The 14,896-nt window shown below is 31.0% G+C and overlaps 1 long non-coding RNA gene across 1 annotated transcript; it reads right to left on the reverse strand.

The window, feature by feature from the left end:
- Positions 1 to 1,117: 1,117 nt before the first annotated feature.
- Positions 1,118 to 9,563, reverse strand: LOC147076309 (uncharacterized). Its single transcript, XR_015069590.1, has 4 exons — positions 9,412 to 9,563; positions 9,142 to 9,317; positions 8,944 to 9,036; positions 1,118 to 3,264 (listed from the first exon to the last, which is right to left on the reverse strand). It is a non-coding gene; the product is annotated as an uncharacterized LOC147076309 (long non-coding RNA).
- Between the last annotated feature and the right edge of the window lie 5,333 nt (positions 9,564 to 14,896).

Raw genomic sequence — 14,896 nt, forward strand, 5'->3', positions numbered from 1 at the left:
GATAAAATGAACACTAATAACATTACATTAAGGGTTAGTTTGGCATTTATCGTCAGATGCAGTAAACATTTTAAACTTCAAGGTTCGTTATATTATGGGAGGTTTTATACGAGCGCATCAGTCATATAATTAAATTGAACAAACACATCAATTGTTCTTGCTGTTCTAACAAATAACATTTTATAATAGTGTCTCACTTTACAAAATTATGATGTGGGTTTCTCTAACGTATATCTTTTTACATAGCCCTATAACTGTCTTATCAAAATATCGATCAGACTTTGGAAATTGATTAATTTTATATAGAAAACATTCAATTAAACTACTTGTGCATTTTTATTTTTACGCATAAGCATTTTATTTACAAATAGCTAAACGTAGATTTTTCTGTATATAATAATAAATGGGGTATCCATGATTTAAGGGCCTAAATAAAGTGTGAGTCCTTCATGGCAACGGGAGTGTTATTACAAATTATTAATTTAAGACGATCACAACATAAAGTATTATGCCTAATTGTAAATCGGTAAATCTAAATAAAATGTGCGTACCTAATTAACCTTTTAATAATAACATAGTACTCAATTATTATACTCATGATTGATGAAACATAATTTTGTGGCATGCTTAAATTTATTGTATATAAAATCAGTACCTAATATATATAATAAATATTACCGTATTCTAAAAATATGACCAAATAGATAAATACTGACTCATAAGTCCATTAAAGGGAATAATTTATTTAAAAGAAAAGATTATAGTTCATACTTTATATTTACACGAATGTGTATAATATTGTTTCGGTGAATCGATAAAATACACAATCGACTAGCAAAATTATGATTTATTTTACCAACGTCATTGGTGTGTATTTTATGTCAATTTGTTTCTAATAGAAACAATTATAATCATAAAAAATTCAAAGTAAACTTATTCGAGTATCAATATCGTTATAAGTATACCTTACTTAAAACTAATTTAAACACTACCCCTTTGTATCATCATCATCAGCCGGGGTCAATTCACTGCCGGATGAAGGCCTCCCCAAGCTTTCTCCAACTCTCTCGGTCCTGTGTCGTTCGCTGCCGCGATTTTAACCTCATTATTTTTTTTTGTCCATATCAGACAATAATTGTACGTATGTGGGCACATCTGTTGACAGTTCGACAGATTTAAATGGGGTAGTTAAACTGACCTGTTGTGTGCCCACTAACATACAGTTGTTGTACAGTTATTGTCTGTGCCAGGTTCAACCTGCTACTCAAACTGTACGTCTATGGCCAGCAATTGTTTTGGTGAATCGATAAAATACACTAAAATAAATTCAAAGTAAAATTATTCATTAATTTCATTCATTAAAACTAATTTAAACATTACCCCTGTGTATTATATCCGCGAACCTAACCTCCATAGTTTTTGACACTTTTCTGCCACAGACAATAACTGTACGTATATGGGCACGTCTGTTGACAGTTCGATATATAAATGGGGTAGTTTGAACTGATCTGTGGTTTGCGTGCCACATTCAACCTGCTACTCAAACTATACGTGTATGGCCACCATATGTCAAGACTGCCGCACTAGATAGAGGTCTCCTGAACTGGATGCCCCGGAGGTCACAAGTTGTATCATCCTTTTTCATCTTTAGTATAGGGCCACCGAACTCGCGCTCAATTCATTTGTTAACTCTGTTTGTAAAATCATGTATATAATTTAAAAAATTCGTTATCCTTACTGTTCATTAAATTTCGTTCATTCTAGCTCCTTTGGAATTTGTAAGCATACTGTCTTTATATATAATATACTTGTTGAATTGAAAGAATCAACTTTCATTTCTTAATAATATTTGCCCTCTTCTCATCTCTTAAAATCACTAGATCTCGAGCATATCAATGGGCACACGTTGCATTGCATTTTTTACCAGAATGTTTCATTATTTATTACATAAGTATTTTAAAACTACTAACTGTGCATCATTTTTTGTTTTTTATGGCTAGGAGTATTTGTCGATTTATTTTCTTTAAAACGGGTTAGTTGCGAGCATCTATATAAACATACATAGCATTTCTAGGGTTTTTCACCAGCATGTATCATTTGATGTTTTTTAAGATTACAAAGTCTAGAGCATCTAAATGAACACACTTTGCATTTAAAAGGTTTTTCACCTGTATGTTTCATTTGATGTTGTTTAAGAAGAATTTTTTGCCTGCATCTATATGAGCACACATTGCATTTATAAGGTTTTTCACCAGTATGTACCATTTGATGACTGTTAAGACTACCCTTTTGCGAGCATCTATATGTGCATACATTGCATTTATAAGGTTTTTCACCAGTATGTGTCATTTCATGTATTTTAAGATTACAAATTAGCGAACATCTATATGGACACACATTGCATTTATAAGGTTTTTCACCAGTATTTATCATTTCATGTATTTTAAGAATACTAATTTTCGAGCTTCTATATGAACACACATTGCATTTATAGGGTTTTTCACCAGTATGTTTCATTTCGTGTTTTTTAAGACGAATAATTTTCGAGCATCTATATGAACACACATTGCATTTATAAGGTTTTTCACGAGTATGTGTCATTTTGTGGCGATTAAGACAAGTAGATCTCAAGGATCTATATGAACACACATTGCATTTATAAGGTTTTTCACCAGTATGTGTCATTTCATGAATTTTAAGATTATAAGGTACCTTGCATCTATATGAGCATACATTGCATTTATGAGGTTTTTCACCAGTATGTGTCATGTTATGGCGTTTAAGACTACTAACTCGCGAGCATCTAAAAGAACACACATTGCATTTATAAGGTTTTTCACCAGTATGTGTCATTTCATGTATTTTTAGAATACTAATTTTCGAGCATCTATATGAACACACATTGCTTTTATAGGGTTTTTCACCGGTTTGTGTCAATTTATTTGCTTCAAGATCACTAAGCTCCGAAAATGCATTGTCTTGACTTTGATCAGCAATTAAGTCCATGTGAATTATTTTGTGACTTTTTAGAGCCCTTCCGCATTCAAAAACTGCGTTACAAATGCTACAAATCAAATTACGTGAGAAATGTGTTACTCTTTTCAGAATAAGTCGAAGTTCCTTTGGAGTACCTCGTTCTAAGATTAATCTTTTGATGTTTTGCTCATCTATCGTCACTTCTGAATACTGTATCATTCCATCAGGCGAGGATTCTTGACTATTACTTGTATCGCGATGCCTTGTGAAAATTCCCTTTGTAGAAACCTAGAAAAACCATAATATTAGAACTTTTTATTATAAATTCTAAATTATGTTTTATACTCATCAATGAGAGTCATTTTATTCGACGCTTTTGCTTTTTGATACCTTCAGACATTATTAAGCAAAGTGGTGAGAGCAAAAATGACGATAATAAATGATAATAGTACCTACCTAGGTATTAAATACAAATCAAATAATGTTACGGTTGCATATATATTATGTAACATTAAAAACCAAACAGCTACATAAAACAATTTGAAAAAATATCGTCACCTTAATCAGTAGATCTCGAAAGTCCACTTATGGCCCTTTTAATGATTTAAATGCCATCTGTTAGTAAATTTTTTGTTACATTTTCTAGGCAACTTTTGTATATCCGTGATAATCATAAATGCATCAAAAATGCACTTTTTTTTAAATCTTGTAAGTCCATTTAGTAAAAACACAAAAGAGAAAATGGTCATTTTGGCTGTAGAATATCAGTCGAGTCGTGTTGTGGTTGCTGCTCGCGTTTAAACTTAGAGACATATTTTAGAATACTTCTTGCGTAAAGTTAAACAAATATCATAAAGGTATGTATATTGTGTACTATAATAATATAAATTTTAATTTTTTAATGCATAATATATGCCTAAATTGTTGATTTCGGATGATTGAAATAATTGAACGGATATGGAAGATTTTAAAATTCCTAAATGAAAAGCTGAAGTCTTATTATATTGTAGATCAATACCTCCAGCCGCAGTGGACATGAAAAGCAGAGCTGTATAGGTTTTATGTGAACATTTGGAGTAGAGACCAGGTACCACGCCATGTTCTATCAATTGCATCTTCCCACAAAGCTTTGGATAAGGAAAATATTTCCTTGTATCATAGGATAAAAGAATGAATGCAAGGTTTGCGTTGCTTTAGTGGTAGGCACTAATATAACTCAATTACAATATGACCTCCGTATTCAAATGAAACAGGAGGCAGGAGATGAGAAAATAAAGGAGAAAATCAAGGAGAAGTAGGTATGTGTTTAAAATGGACCTGCAGGCGGTATTACTCTACCATAAAAGTATGGTTTCTAGCCTGTATTATAATACAAAGTTGGTGGTCCATATTCTTTGTCTTTGATTTTAAAAAATCCGATGGATTTTGCTTCATGTGGAATGACACAGAGGGTGTATTACATGGAGAAGAACTTGCAAGAATATTTTTTTTAAATTATTCAGAAGAAAAGTCAACTGATGCCATAGTACCTATGTAAAAATAAATAAATTTGAAATGGGAAAATTCATTATAAGTTAAGATTTATCAACGATTGGACGATATTTCCACAGAGGAGAAACAAAAACATTTCACCATTAGCTTTATGCGATTTGCCAATCCCATTACCCATTGAGATTGAAAATAAAGAAAAGAAAATACACAGATCTTCAAGAACCTAAAAAACCATGCCTGTTGATTTAAACAATTACTACGACAATATACCATAATATACTTATGATGTAAAGGCAAATGCCATTATTATTACCTTTTATCATTTTCTGTACCTACTAGGTTTTATTCTTTTTAGTTTTAATAATTTTGTGTTTTGTTTTTAAATCATAAAAATCATAAATGCTTCCAAAATATATTTCATACTCTAATGCGGCGGCTACACGGCAGCGACTTGCCTGTGCAAAAAAAGACGGAACACTCTCGCGAGGCCACACGGCACAAGCATGAACATGAAAAAACTATCTATAAAAATTCTAATATTGGTTGCCCATTACAAAATAATTTGCATGATAATATGTTATATAGTTACAATATTTCTATTTAAAATTTAAAGTATCGGTTACAGAAATAAAAATAATCTACGAAATAAACAATATACTAAGTCTTACGTCATGCAATATTTTAGCAATCGAATGTTTAAAAATATTTTCGGCGCCTTCACCGCGCAAACCAAGAAGTGCGGCCTGCGTAAAATTAAACTTGCTTGAAATTTCAGACGAAAAATAATAAAAATGTCAATAAATTAACACGAGACGAAATTCTGATGTAAGTAGGTATAGAAATTTGGTGAAGGCGCCGAAAATATTTTTAAACATTCGATTGTTAAAATATCGCATGACGTAAGACTTAGTATATTGTTTAATTCGTAGATTATTTTTATTTCTGTAACCGATACTTTAAATTTTAAATAGAAATGTTGTAACTATATGACATAATATTATCATGCAAATTATTTTGTTAATGGGCAACCGATATTGGAATTTTCATAGATAGTTTTTTCATTAATTTGGTTAGTTTTATTTTTCAATAATGGTTTTAGGGGATTTAAGTTTAATTTGCTAAGACTTCAATATCTGAGAAATACATTATTAACAAAATATAATAACTAAAATTTAATTTAAATGTTATCTCTACTTCAATAGACGATATTGCGAGTCCACGGTTTCAGATACATTTAAAAATACACCTAACAACTTTCAAATCTTGCGAATGACTGGCAAACATATTTGGATAGATTAATTTGGTGCCTACATCGAGATATTAAATAAAAATAGGGGCAAAGAATTGGTTTTTTCACAAACCTGAATGAAGCAGGCCAATAATAGCCGACAACTTACGAGAAACAGCGACGCAATAAAAAAAATCAGGGCATCACGGAGGATTTATTTTGGTCATTATAACATACCCATAAAATATTATGTTAACGTGGAAATTTTACCGCAACTTGATTATCAGTCCGCCTCACCATACTTTCATATAACATGCCGCCCCTAGGGTGCCTACCTAAGTATGTAAGTAGGCAACAGTGTGGTGAAGCGTGAGCGTACTATACACCGCGCAAACCAAGAAGTGCGGCCTGCGTAAAATTAAACTTGCTTGAAATTTTAGACGAAAAATAATAAAAATGACAATAAATTAACACGAGACAAAAATTTTGATGTAAGTAGGTATAGGAATTTGGTAAAGCCGCCGAAAATATTTTTAAACATTCGATTGTTAAAATATCGTATAATTAAAATTACAAATAAAAGTAATTGTATATAAACAAAAAAATATTGATTTACTTACAAACGTCGTCTACAGAACCTTAGCTTCCGTGATAAGATCTTGGTAATTTTGTGTTACATAGGTAGGTACCTACTACTTAATTTGGGTATCACAGTGTTTGGTTGATCACTATGTTTTGTTTTGTATTATAATATTATCAATCAAGTAAATATTTTATGAACTATAAGAGCTTTTCAATAAAATAATAAAAAAATACATTGTTTTAATATTAAAAACCATAAAATTTATTTATTTTCCAACAATGGATAGACTTAGTAGAGAAACTATTAAAATAAATAATCGATATATTAATTTTCGAATATACAGCGGTGGATAATATTATTGCTTTATTAAGAAATCAAAATAATTAATAAAAAACTAAAAATCGTAAGATTTACATAAAAAATCGAAATAAAAAGAAAAATGTATTTCACTGATTTTTCTCGGCAAATTTTTAAAAGAATCTTTCTTGAGCCAATAAACCCCACCATGAATAACTAAATACCACCGCATTAGAAATATTCAACAATTATTGGAATAAAAACAGTGACGTCCCATGGAGGTAGGCAGATAGAGCGTTGCTTGGGGGCGACAGTTTCTCGAAGGGCGGCAAATCGAGGAGAATCATTTCGTATACATAGAAATAGCTACCTAAACTTAGTAATAACGAAAATATCTTTTCATTAATAAATTTAGCACACTGGCTGGAAACAAAATGTACTAATTAATAACTAAAATGTATTTTTTGTCGAGTTCGCGATGTTTAGTTTACTTCCGCTGCCCTTTGACGTCCATGGTGACAAGAAACGACACCGTGCATGGATGATACAAAATACTGTAGAAAAAAATAGGGCGAGATTTTGGCGCTGCCCAGAGGCGGCATTTTGTATAGGGACGTCATTGATTAGTGGCGAAGGGTGGAGGTACGCTGTTAAGATCTGTCAAAAGTGGTGCACACTAAACTTTGTCAGTCATACGTATTTGTTTTCATTGACATAAGACTACAATTTACAGATGGTGTTGGTTAGTTTTTTAAATTCAATTAAACCCTGCGAAAACCAAGTCATAATAGATAATAGTCAAAAAATACTAGTCTATCTATAAAATATCAAAAATTTTGAAATTAAATCGTACATAAATATGAATATTTTATAGATATAATAATTTTTTTATCTATTGTGATTTTGTTTAGGCAGAGTTTAATAAATTTGAAAAAAACGTACCAACAATAATATGTGTAATATTATGTATTCTTAATCGAACGAAAACAAATAAGTATGAATGAAAAAAGAACGTAACCGTCGACAAACTGAGCGCGGCTTGTTAAACTCGGTTTGCGCAGTTAAAATTTCAAGCAAGTTGAATTTTACGCAGGCCGCACTTTTTGGTTTGCGCGGTGTACAATTTTGCCGTCCACACGCACGGGTTTGCGCAGGCAAAAACATTGTGGTGAAGCATGAGCGTGTGGCCGGCCTTCTCTATCTCCTTGATATATATTTCTAAAATGAAATGTAAATCTCGTAACTCCGAATATATACTATAACTATTATGGGTATAATTAAAACACTATTTTAGAGCACATAAATTAGTTTCTCACAAAACATACTTCCGAAAAGTATTACAAAATCTTAAAATTAATACTAGTTTAAAAATTAAACAGTTTTTTGTCTCTCCTGGAAAGTTGGCAAAAGTGGACTTAAGAGTTTAACTAAAATTAAGGTGCCGATATTGTGGTTCAACTCAAATAAATAATGTTAGGTAGGTAATATCTAAAAGTAGGTAAAACAAATGCACATATAATATATGTAACATCCAAAAGCAAATACATAAAACAGACTTTCATACAATATTGTGGTACTTACAACTTTTGGTGAACAAATTTATTATAGATTTGAATTCAAACCCGCAAAGGGGTAAAGTTATTGACAGATGTGAATATGATTGGTTAACTCTGACATGTAGCTACTATTTTATAACTAATCTTTCTTGATTAAATATTTTATGATCAACAGAATTACGAAATGTGAATCGGTTTTGCACCCTTTTTCCATACCTAGCACTAATCAATATTGTTTTATTAGTATATTTGCGTCTGTACGAAATATGGACTCAATGTTAAATCATTATGATCTTTGATTTGTGAACGTCTTTTAACATTTGGTTGGACAGAGATCACTATTGCGTCAATGACATTGAGCTACTTTACGAGTTGTTTGTTGGCGAATTTAAAAGCGGGCGATTCAGTTACTGCGATTGTCATGATGACACAGAAAACATTCGATTCGCTGAGAAGCCAACAAGCTAGCGACTATTTTGACAAAACGTAGTACGTTTTTTTTAGCGGGAGGTCGCTACTGCGCTTTAGAACTCACGCCGGCGTGTAGCGTGTAAAGCTGACCGGTTTTCAACTTTTCTCGGTAGATTGTTTACAATCTGCTTGTTAGCATGTTCGATGATGACACTGGATGACTTTACAGGCACATTGTAAATTTGCAAAACAAGCAGCTCATCAAGTAGCTCAATGTCATTGACGCTTAACGTCAGTTGAACTGAATTTACTACGCGAAAACATATTTATTTGAAAATGCCGGCCTCTTTATAACTGCCGCCTAGTTTTACAATGTAATTAATTATTAGTCAGGTACCCACTTGTGAATCATTATTAGACATCGGCCCAGTGGAGCAAACGCCGAAGCCTTCAATCGGAAGACAGTTTCCATCGATGTCAGGTTTAATATCAACCTACAAACAAACAAATAGGTAAGTAGTTTACGGTTTCAATATAACGTTTCGAAGACAGAGAATGAGTGTTAAAAACATTTTCTAATCAAACAATATCAAAATAACCTTTATCGTGGTATCGTCAACAAGTTCCGGTGAAGATAGACCTTTCGGGCTAAGCTGATCGATATCTGGTACAATTTTATAATATTCTATAACACTTCGTTGTGTTTCACCATCTGACTCAACGTCCAGCGGTTCACTTTTAATGTCCATTTTTAAAATAATCTGATTACAGAAATCTGAAATACAACACGTGTCACAATTTTTAGGTTATGCAAGAATGTCAATCGCTGTCAGTATTGATATAAGAGCAGTTTTGCAAACAGTAATTACTGTTGTATTAAAATAAAATGAATAACACTGGTCAATGTGTTTAAATAATTATACTTCTATTGAACGAGAATAAGTGTTGCAGAGTTGGCGGAACGTTAACAAATGAAAAAAACAGAAGTAAACAAGATGGCGTCGCAACGCACAATGCAATTAGGGACGTCAAAAAAGTATTGACACGTTAGATACTGGTATCGTTAGTTTTGTCAATATCGAAATGTCATTCGATGTCAGGTCCATTTACCTGGATCACCCAATGTTAAAACTCCAACTTTTTTTGGGTGCGAGGTCCATTTACCTGGATCACCCAATGTTAAAACTCTAACTTTTTTTGGGTGCATTTGTTTGTGCATCGTTAGTGCACGTTTGTGCACGATTTTTTTTCGTTTGTGCACATATAATAACAGAAAAATTCCAATTTCAAATTGGGTGTTCCAGCTAAACGTTTGGTCTCTAGTGACTTGATACTTGAACCAATAAATTAGCCTTAAATTTTTTTTGTTAAATGCATCTGATTAGGTATATTTATGTCAACTTTAAACACGATTTTTTAAATTTTTATCTCTTATATTAAGCTAGTAATTTAATTTTGAGCGGCCGTCAAGTTTAAAAACCAAACATTTTTTTCGACATTTTTTAATTACACACCTTTGAGTAATTTAAATACATGATTTTTCATTAAGTTTTTCTGGTTTTTCCATTTAAATTACGTGAAAAATTCGCATTTTTCCATTTTCACTAAGTACCCCGTGAAAATATCCCGAACAAAAAAGACCGCATCCGTTTGGAAAATCCAGTCAAAAGAGTCTATACAAAATAGTCAAAACGGTGTAATGCTCACTAAATATGTCCGTTTATACTACCTAAAACTTAAAATTACTACCTTTAAATTGATATTTTGATTACACAAAAGTGTCAAAATTACAAAAACATTCAACATTCTTAACATTTATCTTTTTATTTATGATTTTGAATAGATCAATGTCAGTTGCATACGGGAAAAGCAGTAATTAATAATTATTCTTAGGTACCTACTGTTTTTTAACAATATGATCCGTAATAAAAATAAATAAGTTATTAGAATACAATTATTAGGTATGCATATTTTTGAAAAATGCAATATATTTTATGCAACGATATTTTCTTCAAAAGATAATATTGGAATGACATTTATATTTATTTTGTATATAGGAGTTACCTTGCAGGCACTTAACTCTTCCTAATAATATTTGCATAGGTATTATGATTTTTTTCTTTTTCTCTGTTTCTCCAGATGGTGCAACGTATGCTTGTAGTTCTGGTAGGTATTATGTTAGGAGAGAAGTGTTAGACAAAAACTTCATATTATGCTCTTCAGAATCGATACCTATCAAATGAAGTTTTGTAGGTACTTTAAAAAGTTATTGCCTGAGTTCTTAAACAACGTACCGACCTACATATCTGTTTACATTTATATTTAAATTCATCACGTTTATGAGTTTTTAAATGACATTTGTTTACATTTAAAATGAAATAGATCACACGCAAATGGTTTTTCTCCTGTTTCGTTTTATAAACTCTAAGATAATGTTGTGCCGTGGCTCCGTATAGGTAGTCAATTTATTTAAAAGGTTATTCACCATTAAGTATCTTTACATGTGTTTAAAGATTACTCCGTCGCGAGCATCCAAGTGAACATACATTGCATTTATAAGATTTTTCACGAGTATGTTCTATATATTATGTATATATTCATTTCATGTGTTTTAAGACAACTAAGTCGCACGCATTTATATGAATATATATCGCATTTTAAAGGTTTTTCACCAGAATTGGTCATTTGTTTGTTTTTAAGATGACTAAGTTGCGAGCATCTATATGAGCATACATTGCATTTATAAGGTTTTTCACCAGTCACCAAAAATGCCAGCGCAGCTTAAGAGTTGGTCTATTGCGTCGAGGGTCTCAGGTTCTAATCCTCGGTCTGGCAAGTATGCATATTATTCGCGAGAATCTATATGAACATACATTGCATTTATTAGATTTTCTTCAAAATGCGTCATTGTGTCTTTTTAAAATATTAATTCGCGAGCATCTATATGAACATAAATCGCATTTGTGAGGGTGTGCACCAGTATTAATTGTCATTCAACATATTTTAAGACTACAAGGTGTTTTTAAATGACATATTTGATTACATTTCAAATCACAATCATCACACGCAACTGGTTTTTCTCCTGAATGTGTAAGTTTATGAGTTCTTAAACAACGTATTCAATACGTTGCTGCCAAAAGTTGGTTAGTCGATAGTTTAGGTATTTTGAGCTTACCACGGATAAGATGTCTATACTTAAATACGTTTGCTAGAAAAAAAAATCAAGGTCATCCGATTTTTAGAACATTGTATTTTTAGCTATTCATTATCTTGATAAAAATACGTAACTCTTGATTTTTCAATTTCCCAACATCAAAAGACTGTAGAGATGTTTACAGTATTAATCTAGAATAATGTAATTACATTATTTTCAACAGAAGGTATATCGAATAAATATCAGAAACATTATCAAATTACATAAACTTATTCAATGAAAGAACTTAAAGTTCTAATGTGTAAGTTCATAATATGAACTTACACATTCAGGAGAAAACCCATTTGCGTGTGGTGAATGTGATTTCCAAGATAATCAAATATGTAATTTAAAAATACCTAGTAATCTTAAAACATATTATGGAATGGCAATACTGATAAAAAAAACCTTATAAATGCGATGAATGTTCATATAGATGCTCGCAAATTAGTTGTCTTCTGCTCTCTTCTTGGTTGTATACTCATGGCTACCATGTCCATTACTTATAAGATCTTATAATCCCTAGTCCCATATGATCTTATAAGTTATGGCCATTATCAAAAACAAAATGTGTCATAATATGTAGGTATTTAAAGACTACCACGTCGCGAGAATCTATATGAACATAGATTGAATTTATAACATTTTTCATTAGAATGTGTCATTGTATGTCTCTTAAAACATAAATTTGCGAGCATCTATATAAACACAAATCACATTTATGAGGGTGTGCTCCGTTATGTTTTATTTTATTGATTTTAAGGTTTCTAGGTTGCGAGCATCTTTATGAACATATATTGCATTTTTAAGGTTTTTGAACACTATTTTTTGTCATCCTTTGTATTTTTAAACTAGCAAGCATCTATATGTACACTGATTCCATTTAGGTTCTTCGTCACAATGTGTTATTTCATGTTTTTTACGAATACTGCTGGCACCATTCATTCTGCTTTGAGAGAAGCAGAAGCTCGAGAAGGATTGAAAGTCTTGGTTGCTCAAAGGATGACAAAATTAAAAAGTGGTAAAGATCCTCAGCCATGAGTATACAACAAAGAAGAAATTAGAAGACAACTAATTTGCGAGCATCTATATGAACATTCATCGCATTTATAAGGTTTTTTTTATCAGTATTGCCATTCCATAATATGTTTTAAGCTTATTAGGTATTTTTAAATTACATATTTGATTATCTTGGAAATCACATTCATCACACGCAAATGGGTTTTCTCCTGAATGTGTAAGTTCATATTATGAACTTACACATTAGAACTTTAAGTTCTTTCATTGAATAAGTTTATGTAATTTGATAATGTTTCTGATATTTCTTCGATATACCTTCTGTTGAAAATAATGTAATTACATTATTCTAGATTAATACTGTAAACATCTCTACAGTCTTTTGATGTTGGGAAATTGAAAAATCAAGAGTTACGTATTTTTATCAAGATAATGAATAGCTAAAAATGCAATGTTCTAAAAATCGGATGACTTTGATTTTTTTTTCTAGCAAACGTATTTAAGTATAGACATCTTATCCGTGGTAAGCTCAAAATACCTTAACTATCGACTAACCAACTTTTGGCAGCAACGTATTGAATACGTTGTTTAAGAACTCATAAACTTACACATTCAGGAGAAAAACCAGTTGCGTGTGATGATTGTGATTTGAAATGTAATCAAATATGTCATTTAAAAACACCTTGTAGTCTTAAAATATCGTCGGTATACTGCCAAATGTTGGTAAGTCTCGAAATCATGTTATGGAGTAATCGCAATTTGAAAGTTTGACATGCCCTCTAAAATCAGGCATAATGCTAATTTATTTGTGCCTTATTTATTTAGATGAATTGAAGTATTAACAGTTATCCCTGCATGTTAAAAAACTCAAAAATTAAATTAATCATACAAAATAATCGCATTTTGTAAGATGAGGTGGGACTTACAAACCTTTGGCAGAAATGAATCAGCTCTTTTGAGAGTTATCTTGCATAGCATTGTGTTAGGATTGAAGAAAGGGAAGGTTTATAGGTTAAAGAAATAAATTTGAAAGCAATTTTATATTATCAATGATCAATTTCAATGCATTTATAAATATTTTAATGGACATACGGCTGTTCATATTACAAATACACATAATATAAGTAATACTTAACATACAAATTTCGAAATTTATAATAGTAAAATGTCATAGGAATTACATTATTTTCAACAGTATACATTGGAAAAGTCAGGAAAATAATAAAATTACATAAACTTTAATTATTTTAATAATTAATTACCCACATGACATAATAAAGAGAAAAATCTTAAAATAAATCGTATTAATTAATCTGGGTACACCAAAATAGCATACAAACTTATGGGTATGATACAATTATAAAATGTATTAATTTATTAATGGACAATCAATAGTTGATTTTAAAAACATTCTTAATACAAGACACTCTTAATATGAAAATATTGATATTAATTAGTAAAAAATACAAATAAATTTATAATACTTACAAAAGTTTACAGTTCCAAAATTGAGGACATAATAAAAATATACAAACTTATATTGAAATAACACATGAATAAAGAGATAAATTTACAAATAATTGGTTTTAACATGATTCTATTCACTATTTCCGTTCTTTTTTAACACAATTGAATGATTATTATAATAAACACTACACTACACCGTCTTCTTCGATTTCATTATCACTTATGGAAGGTTCGGGAATAATGTTTCTACATGATGCACTTGTAGGTAGGTAGTCCTTTTTATCATGAATTTAGTTCTTATGGAATTATTCCAGCACGACACATTTTTTCTTTTCTTTTCTTTAGTTATCACAACATTTTAGTATAATATCCATTCTTTAATTCACTAAACACATTGATAACAGGCCGCCCTCTCATATATGACTAATAAAAAATTAGTATAATGTCCGGTATGGGCAATGATTTTGGTGATCCTTGATTTCTTCCGTAGGAGTTGATAACAGCATAGGATCCTGGAACAATTATTATTGTGTCAATAAATCTTATTCATCATTGTTATTATAAAAAACTAATGATAACCGAGCCACTGACATTAAAGCTAGGTAGACATTCTAAATTATTACTCTTGAAACGCAACACGTCACAAAGCCATAACTTGGCTATTATGATTCTATATT

Source organism: Rhyacophila brunnea, unplaced genomic scaffold (genome assembly GCF_057557595.1).
Source record: "Rhyacophila brunnea isolate RB1 unplaced genomic scaffold, BYU_Rbru_1.0 scaffold_13, whole genome shotgun sequence".
Classification (NCBI taxonomy): domain Eukaryota; kingdom Metazoa; phylum Arthropoda; class Insecta; order Trichoptera; family Rhyacophilidae; genus Rhyacophila; species Rhyacophila brunnea.